A 17,374-nucleotide genomic window follows, 5' to 3' on the forward strand; every position below is an offset into this window, starting at 1 on the left:
AGGACGCCAAGGGACATTCCATTGCTGGATTGGAGAAGGAGAGTTATTTTTGTCCCTAGATGAAAATGAGCACTCGACCCATTCAATGAGGGGGCAGTCCCACTGCAAGGGTTAAGATTATTTCTGCCCGGAGTCCTTCTTTGGCATCGCTCCAGTCCAATGTGTACCTGTACATGGAGCCTTGAAGAAGGTCCCTTAGGACCCCGAGGAGGTGTCAGCTCTGTGTCTTCCAGCTGTACTATGGGTGCGATGCTCCTTCTCCCTTCAACCATGGAGACATCACATTGTGCAGTGTGTAGAGATATCTGTTCTCTGGTATAACTTGATCCTATCTGTAGAGTTCCACTATAGATGAACATATTTAGTGAGTCGTGTGATCACTGCCAATTACTCCACTGGAGCCATGACAGAGCTCCACTCATCAATTCTTCACCAGTGAGCTCAGTGCAGACATTGAGCTACTAACCACCCCACTGTACTCCTACTCTGACAGGGCCCCTGGGGGCAGACATCTTGTAGGAGGGGCTCATGCAAAAGGAAGGCAGCCTATCAGAGCAATGACAGCTCATGTCTGTGCCCTGTCAGAAGCTTCCAGGTGACCGACAAGAAGACCATTCCCTCACCTCTCGGGTCACTCACCCTCTCACAAGCTAGAAATTAGGGCTCCTCGTCCCCCCCCTGACATCGCTCTGACTTCCTCCCTCATCCCCTCCGCAGAATACTTCCGGTTCCGGCCGCTGTAATATGACGATGCAGTACGGGGCGAGAGAGAGGACAAGAGAGGCGAAACCCGGGAGCAGCAGAGAAGGGGCGGGATAGAATGGAGGGAGCAGGACTGTGTTGCCAATGGGCCCTGAAGGGGCGGGGCCGAACTTGGTTGGCGTCTCTTACTATGCTGCATCTTATATAGAGTGACCTGACTGTACCACAAGAGCTTACACTCTAATATCACACACTAGAAATATACATTTATAGAGCTCTAAGATATACCACAGAGAACACTGAGCCAGTCTCTGCACCAGAAGAGCGTACACTCTAATGTCCAACCCCAGTCACACACTATTATTATTAATATACATTTATATAGCTCTGACATATTCCGCAGTGCTGTACAAAGCCAGTCACATCAGTCTCTGCACCAAAATATCTCCCCGCATCTAATATCTCCCCGCAGTCACACACTATTATTATACATTTATATAGCTCTGACATATACTATAGTGCTGTACAGAGAACACTGAGCCAGTCATATCAATGTCTGCACCATAGGAGCTTACACTCTAATGTTCCACACAAGTAATATACATATTCATATAGCTCTAACATATACCACAGATAACACTGAGCCAGTCTGCACCAGAGGAGCTTACACTCTAATATCCCCACCACTGCTGTACACTATTATTATTTTTATTATTATTATTATTATACATGTATATAGCTCTGACATATACCACAGTGTTGTACAGAGAACACTGAACAAGTCAAATAATTCTGCACCAGAGGAGCTTACACTCTAATGTCCAACCACAGTCACACACTATTATTATTATACCTTTGTATAGCTCTGACATATTCCGGAGCGCTGTACTAACTCTCTTTTTTCCTTTTACTGAATTGTATAAATAAATGCAGGACGTGTACATTAGGATAATGAAAGTACTGCGCCGGTTACAATACTTCTATGGTAAGTTTCTTACCTATCTATATAATGACTAGATATAAGACTCAGGAAACAATATCTATGTCACTTTGTATCTGTGTATAAAACCAGTCCCAGGTGACACATGCGGGGTGTGTTTTAGATGTGTTGCATTTTAGGTGTGTTCAACATGCGTCTGTAAAATGCACGTTTTTATTAAAGCGCATCAAAGATGCAGTATGCGGGGGGGGTTTATTTTAACGCAGTGTACCACAAGCACACCGATGTGAAGAGAAGGACAGCGAGAAGAAAAGAGGAAAATATTTTTTTTAAAGGAAGAGACGGTATAGGGAAGGAAGGAGTGTCAAAGGGAAGGAGGGAGGGGTGGAGGGAGAAGTAAAGGGAATGAGGGAGGGGCAGAAGGAAGGAGAGGAGGTGGAGGGAGAAGTAAAGGGGAGGAGAGGAGGGAGAAGGAGATGGGAGGAGGGAGGGGCAGAAGGAGAGGAGGTGGAGGGGTGGAGAGAGGGGGAGGAAAGGAGGGAGGGGCTGAAGAAATGGAGAGGTAGACGAAAGGAGGGAGAAGTAAAAGGAAGGAGAGAATGATAGAGGGAGGGAGGGGTAGAGGGAAGGAGGGTTAGAAGGAAGGGCGAGGGGTAGAGGGAAATAGCGAGGGGTAAAAGGAAGGAGAAGAGGTAGAGGAAAGGAGGGAGGATTAAAAGGAAAGGAGGAGAGAGGGGTAGAAGGAAGAAAGAAGGGAGGGGTAAAGGGAAGGAGGGGAGAGAAAGAAGGAAGGGAGAGGTAGGAGGGAGGGGTAAAAGAAAAAAAGGAGAGAGGGATGGAAGGAGGGAGGGGCAGAAGGAAGGAGAGAGGGGAGGAGTAGAGGGAAGGAGAGAGGGGTAGAGGGAAGGAGATAGGCATAGAAGGAGGGAGGAGTATAGGGAAGGAGAGAGTGGTAAAGGGAAGGGACCATAGTAACCAGTTTCAGTTCGTTCAATTAAGCTTTGAAAATAAAGAGAAGCTGATTGGTTGCCATGCACAGCTGCTCCAGATTCTGTCTGCTCCAGTTTTGATAAATTCCCCTCTATATATTTTGTAGCACTTGAGGCAAATGTATCCCTGGTCTTTATTTCACTTTTCAGTAACTTTGCTATGCTCTGTACCTGAAATTTCATTATACATTTCTACATGTACATATGATTGTAAAAGACAATAACATGTACATGTATGCGTTATACTGTAGATACCTCTGATTATCACCTAAGGAAGCAGCGACCTTTATCTGCGTAGCGTGTACCGTTTATGCTCCTTCTCATTGCTGGGTATGTTTCAATGAATCTAAAGTTATGGGAGGATGAATTGACTTCACCAGTTCTTTCTAGAACCGAGTGCAGAATGGCAGTTAAAGGAGAACTATGGAGTAAGTGATTATCCCCATAGTTCTCCTAAGGGTCACGGGAGGATATAAACTAGCACAGCGCCCTCAGGCGGCCGCCTGACTTGCCTTGCGGTAGCGACGGGCCTGAGTATATCGAGAGCTACAGTCGAGATCCACCCAGCTGCATCAGTGACGGCTGGATCCTCCGGCAGCTTTGTGAACAGACCCCTAAGTGTTCCTTCTGTCAGAGAACGATCTCCCTCTGTTGCAATGTTACAAATGATTTACATTTCTGAGATAACCCCATTTTATTTCCTCTCCGTCTTACACTGATACATTGTATCTTTCCAATTACTGGCAATCTCAGAGTTCCCCCTATTTTCTACATTCCTAGAATATCGAGTGTCTATACCAGTGGTGGCGAACTTTGGCACTCCAGCTGTGCCAAAACTACAAATCCCAACATGCATCTGCCTCTGGGAATTATGTATGTGGCTGTCAGAGCCTTGCAATGCCTCATGGGACTTGTAGTTCCAAAACAGCTGGAGTGCCAAGATTCACCACCACTGGTCTATACCATAGGATAAATATTTTTTTTTTTATTGAATTTACTAATTTTTATTAACTTTTGCAATTAGCAAGCGTTGTTTATCGCAAAAATATCATTCAAGTTGTTATTTAATGCAACTGTGATCCTTTTCTAATCATTAATTGGCTGGTTTATTACTTCATGTGTTAGTTTCAGGAAAAGGGAAAAGGTTCATGCATGAGATACAGTTTATTGAATTATGCAATCAACACTTAATTGTGAGTCAATTAGAAATTATGTAATCCTGTTACATCATCTGATCATGACTTCGTGTCATCCGGTACAATAGAGTAAGATATCAGTGGAAGCCCAGAGATTGAAGCATATCAGAGGCTGGAGTTATTTTCTCAGACACATAATGACATGAGGGACACAACAATCCCACATCCGCTGTGTCTATAAAGTGTGTCTGTCAGTAAAGCTGAGTATAGAAGGGACATCGAAAATCCAAATAAGGATGAATAGCGCGTCTTTTATTGACGTAATGCGGCATATCACATAAGTGCAATGTTTCAGGGTCACGCAGGATCTCCTTCCTCAGGCAAGACATATGATCAAGGTAGGGGTTCCTGCGTGACCACGAAACGTTGCACATTGTATGTGATATGCCGCATTTACGTCAATAAAAGACGCACTATTCATCCTTATTTGAAGTGTTGGTGCCCCATTTATACTTTGTGAATGTGACGGCGCCATCCATTGGTTACCGCAGCACCCTCCAGTTGCCTTTGGACTAAGCTGTCAGGAGTGCGATGGGTTCATGGACTTTTGTCAGTAAAGTGGGCCATGCACTGTTAGAATGTCATCATTGAGTCAGCTGATTTGCTACTTGAATGGAATCCCCAATATATTAAAGCAGAACTCTGGGCAAATCAACCCGCCTACCCCCGCACTGCAAGGGTTAAGTGCTCATTTTGCCCAGGGAACTAAAATAACACAGATATACTCACCCGACGATCCACAATCCCGGCTTCCTCTTAGAATGGTTCCTTCAGCCTCGTTCCTCCTCCACTCCAGCGTGTGTGTACACGCTGTGTATAGGTGTATAGGTCTACAGTGTATAGGACATAAGGACAGCGAGGGACTTACCATCGCTAGAGTGGAGTAGGAGACAGGCTGGAGGGAGCGGTGTGGGAGCCAGCTGGGATCGTGGTTCAGGTCCGGATAACTTTGTTATTTTAGCTCCCTAGACAAAATAAAGACTTAACCCTTGCAGGAGGGGGGGGGAAGCCCCAATGCAAGGGTTAAGGTTTGATTTACCCAGAGTTCTGCTTTAAAGGAGAAGTATTAGGAAAGTAAAATATACACTTCCCAATAGTTTGAGCCGGCTTGTGACACTGCTGTCACATGTCGGCTCTATAGCTCGAAAACTGAGAGATCACAAACCGCTGATCACTCAACTCACAGTCTTCTCCCTGCAGAGAGCAGTGAGCGTCAGTCACCGCTCCCTGCAGGGATTTCCCCATCCACTCTCTCTGTTCCTCTAGCATTCATTGGACAGGGACAGGGGCACAGCTGGCTCTGGCTCTACAGAGGCAGAGCCAGCTATCAATCAGGCAGCAGGGTGGATCCTGACAATATTCAGGGCCGGATTCACTCTCTTTGCTGCCCCAAGGCCAGGTTCCTCAATGCGCCCCCCTACCCGCCAACTCCCCCCCCCACATGTAGAATGGCAAACCTGCAGGCTGCATACAAGTGATCTCGTCGACATTTAGCCCTTGCTCAATCCCAGTCACCCCTTCCCCAGTGATCAGACTGTTCATTTGAACTTTGTCGCAAGTCACAAGGTAAGAGGCTGCAACAGGGGCTGATCTGTGTCAGACATTTATAAACACAGCCAAGAACTGCACACGCAGATTGTGTCATCTTTGTGACCCTGGATGATGCCTGAACAGAGATGGCTCTGTCCTTCTGGAGAGAGAAACAGATGAAGCAATTGTCAGGAGAGTACTGTGATCTCTGTGAGAGGTAATACACGCCTGGAAGTGTTACACTGACACATTACTGCTGCACTGAACATGAAAAATATATCTGATGACAGGTTTACTTTAAATAAATAATGTACCTGCAGGTAATAATGTACCTTCGGCAGGTAGTTAAATCAGAATACCAGAATGGAGGACGAGCTGATACAGAAGCGGTGTCTCCAGCACGCCATACTGTAAAATTACATAATTGGGAAACAATGGAGCATCTATGTTTTATCGAAGAGGATGCCAAAATAATAAGAGGTATGTGAGGCTTCATTGTGTGCTGGCTCATTGATGCAAAATAAAGCAAATTATTTTATGTTTATGCTAAATTTTTTTCCCTTTTTGTGCTTTAGGGATTGCATGTACTTCTGTTCACACTTAGGGCCCCTTCACACCAGACACAGTGCGTTCCGGCCCGATTGTGGCCGGAACGCACTGGATTGCATTGCGGCCGCCTTACTATGTTGTGGCGGTGCATTGATGTGAATGGCACCGTAGCCAAGCCCTCTGGCCGCAATGCGATCAGCCACATGGGAACGCCTGGCACATCAATGCCTGCGGCCCGGACCAGTCAGAAAAAATGCTGCAAGCACTATTTTTTCTGACTGGACCGGAACGCAGGCATTGGAATTGGTGCCATTCACTTCAATGGACCGCCCCCTCCCACCCCACAACATAGTGAGCTGGCCACAATTCGATCCAGTGCGCTCCGGCCACAATAGGGCCGGAACACAATGAGGATGGTGTGAACAAGGCCTTTTTCTTAGCTGTGTTTGCAGATGGCCCCTAACCCCCCACCGCCCCAATAATTGGGGGGGGGGGGGCGGTTAGGGTGTTTTTTCACCTAGCAACTACAGCTGAACTCGGTTATTGGCCTCTTGCAGTCCCTGTACAGCAGAGCTGGAGTGTGAGAGGAAGGAGTAGCACAAGGAGTCAATCAGTTCATGTGCTGACAAGAAGCATGCTGATAGGAGGATGTACTGAGCTCATCACTGTGCTGCTTCTCCTTTCAGTGTCCAATCATATGCTGTGGACGGGTCCAGGAGAAGTGGCTTGAATGATACTGGACATCTGGCTGCAGAAATAAAGGTACTGCGGGAGGAAATCTCTGGACTGAAGGTGAATATTGCAGCAAAAGCTGATTTTGTGTTTTTTATCTATTTTTATCTTGTACTATATGGATGGAATTCTGGGCTGCTCTACATCTATGATCTTTGTTTGTTTTTCTCAGCTGGCACCCAGAAGTCACATACTAGTGATCCAGGTGGCTGTAGAAGTGTTTTTGGCTGCACTGGAGAGAGATCAGCACACTTCGAGTGGCATCAGACCAATGGCCGTTCCTTCTTCTGATTAACTGAAAGCAGAAGTGATGAAATCCTCATCTTCAGGCCGCCATTTCTCCTACTGCTGTAGCCGGAGAAGAAGCTGGTGAAGCACCATGGACGGTATGCATCATCAGCTTCAGTGGGGTCCATAGGTGACATAAGGGGTCTAATAGACCCCTGATGTCTCCATTAAGAGGATTTGTCACTTCCTCTGTGATTTCACATCGGGGACTTGTCAGCCTCCTATGTGATAGCAATAAAGTTAGGAGTAAAAAAAAGTTTAAAAAAGTGACATATAAAAAAAGTACTTTACTCACATACACGCACATACAAATGCAAACATGTGTCAGGTGTGCAAACGAGCGAACCAACAACAGCACCACACGTGTAATAATTCTAGGGCCATCAATCACTGTTAACTCTAAAATGTTGAGCAGTAAAGGCTTTTAAAACGTCGCCTATGGGCAGTTTTAGGTACAGTCGTAATTTGCCATTTTACTGGTGCACGCAACTTTAAAGCGGAACTTTGATCTTTTTCCACCTAGACAAAAACAAGCAGTTAACCCTTGCAGTGCGGGGGTAGCCCAACTGCAAGGGTTAAGAACATTGTTCCCCAGAGTTCTGCTTTAAGGCTTGACATGCATGGTATCTCTGTACCCAACGCAAACCCATCTTTTATAAGTTACAAAAAAATTATAATACTAGGGCTGCAGCTAATGAGGATTTTCATAATCGATTAGTTGGTCGATTATTTATTCGATTAATCGGATGAAAAAATTTCAATATCATCCTTAATTTAAAATAAAATGCACAATGCAGTGTTACAGGGTTATTCACAAAAGGGTGAAGAGTTTGGAGGAGGCAGGAGAAGTGAACAATCTAGGACAACATAGCTGAACTGGAATGTGAGCTGAATTGGAGAATTTTTTCAAATCAGCTATGTTGTCCTAGATTGTTCAATTCTCTGACCTTCTCCAAACTCTTCACCCTTCTGTGAATAACCCGGATAAAGTTTAATTCAGAATAAAACGGCATGCACAATTGTTTGCAATCGTACTGCACTGGAATGCACAGCATTGCGGTAATGCACGTTCCAGTGCGGGCCTGGGTGGGAGACATGTTTGGGGTGGCATTGAAATGAATGGCACCTCCCGCAGCAGAATTTGTCGGGCTGAAACCGAAAATGACTTCTTTCCCACCTTTTATCATTTTTGTTTTAATAACTGTATTGTAAGCACACGGCACTTGAATAGCTTCAGCCGAGGAATGAGAGCTGCCAGTGGCAAGATTCCGCAGACAGCAGCTGAATGTATACAGCAGGTAGTGGGCTGGTTCAATAGTCAGCCTGCTATTGGCCATTTCAAATTGCAATAGCAGGCTGGCTATTGCACCCGCCCACTGCTTGCTGTGCCCTCCTCCCAGCGTGGAGAAGAGAGCTAGGGGATCCAACCAATTAACCGATAATGAGAATAATTGACAACTATTCTCATTATCAATAATTATCAATGAATCGATTAGTTGGTTGCAGCCCTAGTATTATATTGTGTTTTTGTGCACTAAAATTCATTTTAGTGTATTTTGTTTTCCTTGAAAATATCGATTTAACAAGACATTTGTGTAAATATCTTACAACATAATAAACTGCAACTATCATTTTGTTATTCTACAGGGCCTCTACTTTTGAAAATAAATGATTGTTTGTGGGTTTTAAACCGTTTTCAACCAAAAATTAAGATTTTTACACGCGTGTGCAAAAAATAAAAAAGGAAGTGCCTAACCTTTTTTTTGCATTGCTTTGCAGTAGTGAATGAAAACACACTGACTGTTTTCAGGAAATCGCGTGACAAATGTATCATTGTACAATGTATTTTATTTTTCAATATGCGACTGTCTCTTCTGGGATCGTTGTGTGTTTGAACATTTGAAGCCACTCCTGACAAAGCCAGAAGGCACCTCAGGCTGCTGCGGCTCCCTTGGTCCCTTGGTAGCTCTGCAGCATACCATACAACAAGTTCATTGGATCGCATGTCCCCATTGGAAGATTTACAGGGTTATTCACAAAAGGGTGAAGAGTTTGGAGAAGGTCAGAGAATTGAACAATCCAGGACAACATAGCTGAACTGGAAAAATTCTCCAATTCAGCTCACTTTCCAGTTCAGCTATGTTGTCCTAGATTGTTCACTTCTCCTGCCTTCTCCAAACCCTTCACCCATTAGTGAATAGCCCTATAAGTGACATATAGTTTTACTTTGAACCCATTGGAAGATTGACCCTTCATTTTTGTCCTGCGGACGATCAATTTTTACATTTTTGATTTCCCCGCACTTCCAGTTTCTGTGACACGAGACAAATACACAGGGTGAATCTCCCTAGCGGGGGCACAGACATCAGTAACAGCTGGACAGAGGGTCTAACCTTCCCCAACTCTAATCAAAACCTAAAAAAAAAGTTTTACTGTAACTTACACCACTTACACTTACATGAGTCAATTGCATGAGCAGGAACTGACACTTCTGGGGGGAGATCTGTTTACTTATAGAAGCCATGCGTGAGTGGCAAATGATCACCACAACAAATAAGAAAGGTGCTTCTCTTAAGTGGGGGATACCTGACGGTATAAAAGGCATTCCTGCTCTATCCAAACTGGGGATACACTTGATTGTACAATAGTTTTTTTTCCCCATGCACGTTTTTCTTTCCCAGGTAAGAAATGTATAACATTTCTTACCTGGGCTGATGTTCGCCTCACACTCTAGACATGAAGTAGTAGATATTGTAGCACACAAATTCAGAGTTCCAAAGCTTTATTACAAATATAAATACAAAATAGCACACATCGTAACCACTAACGCGTTTCAGCCACTCCCGGCCTTAATCATAGCTATGTTTAAAGCAGGGAGCAACTGAAACGCGTTAGCAGTTACGATATGTGCTATTTTGTCGTTATATTTCTAAATAGCTGTCAAAAATAAGTCAAGGCAACTGGACTTGCTGCATTATTCTTGAAGATGTTTCACTGGTTTCATTTTTCTTGAAGACGTTTCACTGGTCATCTAACCAGCTTTCTCAATTCAGAAAGCTGACACAGACATATATTTCTAAAGCCTTGATGCTCAGGAGCTGTGTGCTGCAATGCATACTTCTTCATGTCAACAATTTCTTTTCTGTGAACATAATCCGTACCCTCAACAAACATACTATTAGGGATGAGCTTCGACCAAAAAAAAATCGGCCAACTCGCCTACCCTAATCCTAATATCTGAGAAACCCTTTATTATAGAGAGGGCTTCCAAATCCCTAAAATTACCCTCCTCTTCTTGGGGGACATGATGTGTGGAAGATGCTCTTGTCCCTCAACATTGGGACAAGGTGCCTTGTAAGGGGGATTGCGGCAGGGCGCAAAGGGGCGGCAGCGGTGTGAAATCCCCCAACGCCCCTGGCGCCGGGCGGTAAGTTGCGCTTTCTACATTTAGTCCTGCTTTGCACAAGCAGGGCTAAATGTACAGTGGGGAAGCCGATTGTACATTTACAAGTGATCTTGGCGATATCACCGAGATCACTTGTAATAAGTTTGCAGCCTGCAGGTCCTTCCTCCCCCCGTCGACCCCCCGCGCACCTACCTCTCTCCATGCTGGCTCCGGGCTCCGTCCTCCCCCTGCCGCCGAGTCTCTCACCTGTCCCAAGTCCCTGCCGCCAATGCAGGGAGCAGAGCGGCAGGGTTAAAAGTACCCCTGCCGCTCAGTGTATACATTGAGAGGGGAGAGCTGTCTTCCCCTCTCACCTGTCACAGGAGTTCCAGCGCAGTGCTGTGCTAGAACTCATGTATTGGAGGTGACAGGGTCAATAAAGAGAACCTGTCACCTCCAATTGTTATCACACAGGCGCTTGTTAGCTCCTGTGTGATAGCAATACATTTAAGCCCTCACGAGCAGCGCCCTCCTTACCACCTTGTCTTGATTTATTTTGGGATTGCAATATCTTCCTTATATTGTAAAGCGCTGCACAAACTGTTGGCGCTATATAAATCCTGTATAATAATAAAGTGAAAAAAAATTGATAAAAAGAAAATAAATAATTAAATAAAAAGGTGATTAAAAAGTAAAAAATAATAAGAAACAAATTATTAAAAAATAAGAAAGTAATTATAAACGGGGAGGGGGGTGCATTGCGGAACCTGGCCTTGGGGCAGCAGGGAGAGTAAATCCGGCCCTGTTGACAGGTATATGACCTGGTAGGATACAGGGGGGAGCCAAGTGGTCTCTCCCCTCCATCTCCTGACCTCCCAGGCTCAATGTGTGGATAATGGTTTGGGTGGAATTTTAGGGGGAACCCCATCCATGTCATTATTCCATTTTTTATTGTTGCTGTAGCTTTTAAAGGTACACATTGTACTGTTCTGTAGCTTCATGTGGAACTATCTTTATATACTGTACCTATATCTAGATCAGTGAATTTTCAGAAACACTCCTGGGGATTTCCCTTCACCATGGAACAACGCTAAAGCTGCACTGAAAGACAAAGAAGGAAACTGCAAGATTAAGAACCAGTTTTCCTGCCACTGCTTGAATGCCTGAAGTCCTGACTGCTATGTAAATCCTGGACCAGATATAATGGAATCTAAGCGACTTTTAGTGTCTGACTTACAAATCTTCCACCCAGTGTATAGCTGGGCGAATGCCTATCGCACTGCACTACTGCCGGTAGATGGTATTGAGGAGCATAGACATTTCCTATGCTCGTCAGCTCCATCTAGTGGTGGTAGTACAATGCAAATGGCATTCACCCATCTGTACACTGCATGGAAGTCTTATAAACCAGTGTATCCCTACTGCATACAGACTAGTGCATTTGCTAGGGAAGGATAAGTAGCATCTGCATGTGTATATGTATGTGTATTTGTGGCACTCTGTATGGTATTGTTTTCTAGTAACTGCAAGTAGTTTGTAATCACACATTACACAAAGCGCATTCATACCTCAGGGTCAGTTTTCCTGGTTTTACTACAAGAATTAGACGAGCTGTTAGCCCATGTATCCTGATATTGGGTCAGAATCCCTCCTTAATGTAGACGTAGGCTCGGTCACAGTCATATACCTTTATTGAGCCTTTTTGCTCCCACAACAAAGTCCAGTCCAATCTTGTTCTGAATGAGCCGGGGAGAAATGTTTCAATTAACTTTATCTGGTTCATTAATAGCGGATCAGGCTGGCAGCGGATTGTGCTTAATCCGGTCAATCGGGTTAACCTGCTCATGGACGCTTAATTGCTGTTCGCCTGGAGCTGCGTCCCATCGGTGCGGAGGAACCGGTGCGGAGATGGCAGCACATAAGAGCGATGGCTTATCTTCATCGTAATTTTAGACAATTCCAAATTTCCTTTCCAGGAGAGACATCCTGTATCCTAAGCATAACCTGAAAAAGCTCATTGCCTGGCACAAACCCAGAGGGTCAAAATGATTTGATTGGTTGTTCATTAAATAAGTTAATAAAAAAGCCAACACGCGTTGGGGGGTCAGAACACTCCTCCTTCATCAGGGCTTAGATATTGTATATATTCTTGAAAAGACTCAGAAGGACTCTGGAGAGCGGCGATGTCACTCCTGTATAATATAACTTATATCTGAAGAGTGCAGTTGTCGCTCCTGTATAATATAACTCCTTGGTTCTCAACTGGTGGGTCGTGACCCAAAAGTGGGTCGCCACTCCATGTTCAGTGGGTCGCCACATGCCCTCCACTTTTCTAGGTGGGACACTCATCAGCCTCCCCCTAGCTCAGCACTGTCAGTTCTCATGCCAAGCAGCCATTCAATTATATTGCCCGGCCCTGCGTGTTAGCTTGAGGTGGGGTGGGCTGGAAGTATGGCCATAAGGGAGCTCCATCCATATGTGCATTGCTTACAGCTCCCTCACATGTCCTATACTGCAGAGGTGCCTGGACTGGACTGACATCACATTCTGGCTCCCGGAACCTCTACAGGGTGCACAATGGAGCTGTAATAGCAATGCACATATGGATGGAGATCCATCACAGCAAAGCAGCCCAAACTGCACCTAAGGCTGACGATCCCCTCCAGTACTCATAGGGGAAGGGAGACTGGGTGGATCTTAAAAAAAAGAAAAAAAATTATATATATATATATTTTTGTGTCTATGGTTGTGTGTGTCTGTCAGTGTTTTCGAGGGTCCATTCAAACTAGTACAGTGTGTTAATTGCACCGTCCTATGTGATTAACGCACTGTACAACGCAATTGGTTTGTTCCCTTGCCATTCATTTGAATGACAACCCAAATGCACCTCCCGCCCACAGTCCGATCGCCTGCACCCGAACAGCCGGCACTGCAATGCTGTGCATTCCATTGCAGTGCGACTTGGGTCACAACTTAATGACCAAGGACAAATGTGGGTCCTGGTTGAGACCCACTGATATAACTTGTATCTGAACAGCAGCAATGTTGCTCTTGTATAATATAACTTATATCTGGAGAGCGGCGATGTTGCTCTTGTATAATATAACATATCTGGAGAGCGGCAATGTTGTTCTTGTATAATATAACATATCTGGAGAGCGGCGATGTTGTTCTTGTATAATATAACATATCTGGAGAGCGGCGATGTTGCTCTTGTATAATATAACTTATATCTGGAGAGTGGCGACGTTGCTCTTGTATAATATAACTTACAGTATAACTGGAGAGCGGCTATGTTGTTCTTGTATAATATAACTTATATCTGAACAGCGGCAATGTTGCTCTTGTATAATATAACTTATATCTGAACAGCGGCAATGTTGCTCTTGTATAATATAACTTATATCTGGAGAGTGGCGACGTTGCTCTTGTATAATATAACATATCTGGAGAGCGGTGATGTTGCTCTTGTATAATATAACATATCTGGAGAGCGGCGATGTTGCTCTTGTATAATATAACTTATATCTGGAGAGTGGCGATGTTGCTCTTTTATAATATAACTTATATCTGGAGAGCGGCGATGTTGCTCTTGTATAATATAACTTACACTTGGGCTCATAAGTTTACATACCCTGGCAGAATGTATGATTTCCTGGCCATTTTTCAGAGAATATGAATGATGACACGAAAACCTTTCTGTCACTCATGGGTAGTGTTTGGCTGAAGCCATTTATTATCAATCAACTGTGTTTACTCTTTTTCAATCATAATGACAACAGAAACTACCCAAATGACCCTGATCAAAAGTTTACATACCCCAGTTCTTAATACGGTGTGTTGCCTCCTTTGACATCAATGACTGCTTGAAGTATTTTGTGGTATGCATGGATGAGGCTCTTTATCTTCTCAGATGGTAAAGCTGCCCATTCTTCCTGACAGGTCCTGTAAATTCTTGGGCTGTGTTGCATGAACTGCACGTTTGAGATCTCCCCAGAGTGGCTCAATGATATTGAGGTCAGGAAACTGAGATGGCCACTCCAGAACCTTCACTTTATTCTGCTGTAGCCAATGACAGGTCGACTTGGCCTTGTGTTTAGGATCATTGTCATGTTGGAATGTCCAAGTACGTCCCATGCGCAGCTTCCAGGCTGATGCATGCAAATTGTCCTCCAGTATCTTTTGATAACATACTGTATTCATCGTGCCATCAATTCTGACCAACTTTCCTGTGCCTTTGTAGCTCACACATCCCCAAAACATCAGCGATCCACCTCCGTGTTTCACAGTAGGAATGGTGTACTTTTCCTCATAGGCCTTGTTGACTCCTCTCCAAATAGGAGAGCGGTGATGTTGCTCTTGTATAATATAACTTATATCTGGAGAGCGGTGATGTTGCTCCCGTATAATATAACTTATATCTGGACAGTGGTGATGTTGCTCTTGTATAATATAACTTATATCTGGAGAGGAGTGATGTTACTCTTGTATAATGTAACTTATATCTGGAGAGCGGTGATGTTGCTCCTGTATAATATAACTTATATCTGGAGAGCGGTGATGTTGCTCTTGTATAATATAACAATTTATTTGTCATCTCTACAGTATACGCACTTGGTGCTCCATCCATGCAGTCCCTGTGTGTCACTTGTGTCATCTTCCAGCCTTGGCTCTCGGCTCGGACCGAAGTGGACTCTGTTACAAGGACAGAATTTGTGCCTGATTTGTGTTGCGTCTTCCACCAGCAGCCAATAATGTTCAGAAGGCACAGACGATGCAGGGAGGCTATAAAGGTTTGTTATTCCTGGCTCCATTTCCAGCCGGCTCAGGGTCAGAGCCTGCAACCGAAATGATCCGCACTGAGCTCCAGTATAAAAGAATTCCACTACAAAATATTACATCTACTATATATGAAATGGTCACATCACATAACCACTAACTTTAGAGAAGCTCTGATTCCAGGATAAAAGCCTTAAAGCCTATCTCCAAGTAAAGAAAAAACTATCCTTGCAGTGGGGCTACCCCTGCACTGCACGGGCTAACTGTTTATTTATGTCTAGGGGTGTAGTGTAAATCACTTTTACTTACCTGATCCCCGCTCCTGCTGACTCCGTGACTGGCACCCGCAGCCTCTTCCCCTACTCTGACATCATCATATGTATTGCAGGGTCCATAGCCCTGCATTACACATGAGGACACTGAAGGACAGTCCACGTGCCGGAGCGTAGGGGAAAGAGATGAGTACCACCTGCAAGGGGAGTGGAGATCAGGTTGGTACTCATCAGGTAAGTAAATGTGCTTTATACTAAACCCCTAGACATAAATGAGCAGTTAACCCATGCAGTGCGGGGGTAGCCCCACTGCAATGGTAGTCTTATTTTTTACCTGGAGATAGGCTTTAAGGCCCCTTTCACACGGGTGGTCCAATCGGGCCGGCTTGTAATTTTTACAGGCGGACCCGATCAGATGCCCAATACTAAGAAGACAAAAGCAACAAAGCGCCACCTCCTCGTGTGAAATCTTTTTTTATTTGAATAATAAAAACGGTTATAAATACTCACAATGATAAGATTTCAGTCACGCTTGCCAATAAGAGACCACAAGATCAGTGTCTAAGGAATGTTCCGCCTCGACTGTGTATAAAAAGCTGCCTCCGGTCACATCACCGTGCCACCGACTGCTTTTAGGCTGGATTTACGCATTTCAGGGGCATACCCCCTTCTTCAGAATCACGAAAAACCCCAGAGTCTCTTTGACGAGCAGCCTCTCCAAAAGCTGTGGATATTTACAAGAAAGACTACTCCTGGAGGATTGTGTGAGGGTAATCATTAGCGCCAAGAGTTAAATCGACTTTTTCAGATGCCCAATACTAGCCTATGGGCAGCCGGGCGTAAATGGATGGGCGTCCGTCCGTTTCCACCTGGTCAGTGGCGTCACAAGGGGGGTGCGGCCCGCACCCAGGTGACACCAAAATGACTCACAGTCATTTTGGTGTCACCCCCTCTGAAAAGTCGGGCGCTCGGTCATGGACCGAATGGCCGACAGTATCAGAAGAGAGGAGGGGACCCGGCGGCATACCTTATCCCACCGGGTGACTGGTACCTCCTCTCTCTGCCGGCGTCCATCACCAAGATGCGCAGTGACATCTCGGTGGGGTGACACTCGGTTACCGCTCCGGGTGTCACCCAGCCTCGGGACGCCCCTGCACCTGGTTACGCCCGACTCCGGCCAGGTCCTGAAAAATAAACACAACAGAGTTCCATTTCGCCGGAACGGGGGTAATCTGATGTAAACTAACACATGTCCCCTTACATCTGACTCCCCATAGACCGACATGGGGTCCAGCAGTCTGTCCACTGGACGGACATGGATGTCACAGTGGTGATATCGGATCCATACTGTTCTGATCAGGAGGGGATTTCCTTAGTCTCCCCTTCCCCAGTAATCAGACAGCAACACTGTAACTTTGTAGCAAGTAACAAGGCAGGAGGCTGCAGCAGAGATTGATTTGTGTCAGACATTTGTGAACACAGCCAAGAACTGCACAGGCACTGGGATTTACATGATTGTGTCATCTCTGAGCTGGTATCTCAGTCCAGGTAGGTGCTGGTGACTCTGGATGATGTTGTGGCGGAATTGTTCTTATATCACTCACCCCGTGTCTCTTGCATCTACCTTCTTTCTGAGGAAGTCACATGATGAAACGCGTCAAAGGAGGGCAGATGCAAGTTTGTTAGACACGAGACTTTTATGTTTTGTTCCTGAGCTGCTCTAGCCGGCCGGAATTTTTTGCCTTGTGAGCCGTATTGGAATAAAAGTTTATGGTTTTACATATTACGCTATGAAGGTTCTCTTCTTTGTTCGTCTCTAAAACCCTGTGGGACCACGACAAAGCACTTTTCCAACACCGCGTCTAAAAGGATCGATCTCCTCATCCCTGAGACATAGCCAGCAATATAGGGGAGAAAGCCAAGTGTTCGTCTGCCGGGACTCGTGGAGAACACGTTTGCGCTCAAGTCCAACTACGCTATTACTCACTAAGAGCTCCATTGATCAGCTTCTA

The 17,374-nt window shown here is 45.0% G+C and overlaps 1 protein-coding gene across 1 annotated transcript in view; it reads right to left on the reverse strand.

The window, feature by feature from the left end:
* Positions 1–688, reverse strand: part of C2CD5 (C2 calcium dependent domain containing 5) — a 71,019-nt gene extending 70,331 nt beyond the window's left edge. The window contains exon 1 of the mRNA XM_018560014.1: positions 640–688. The gene's annotated coding sequence lies outside the window, so the exon portion shown is untranslated. The remainder of the gene's footprint in view (positions 1–639) is intronic.
* Between the last annotated feature and the right edge of the window lie 16,686 nt (positions 689–17,374).

This window comes from Nanorana parkeri, unplaced genomic scaffold (assembly GCF_000935625.1).
Source record: "Nanorana parkeri isolate BGI_ZX_2015 unplaced genomic scaffold, ASM93562v1 scaffold426, whole genome shotgun sequence".
NCBI classification, from domain to species: domain Eukaryota; kingdom Metazoa; phylum Chordata; class Amphibia; order Anura; family Dicroglossidae; genus Nanorana; species Nanorana parkeri.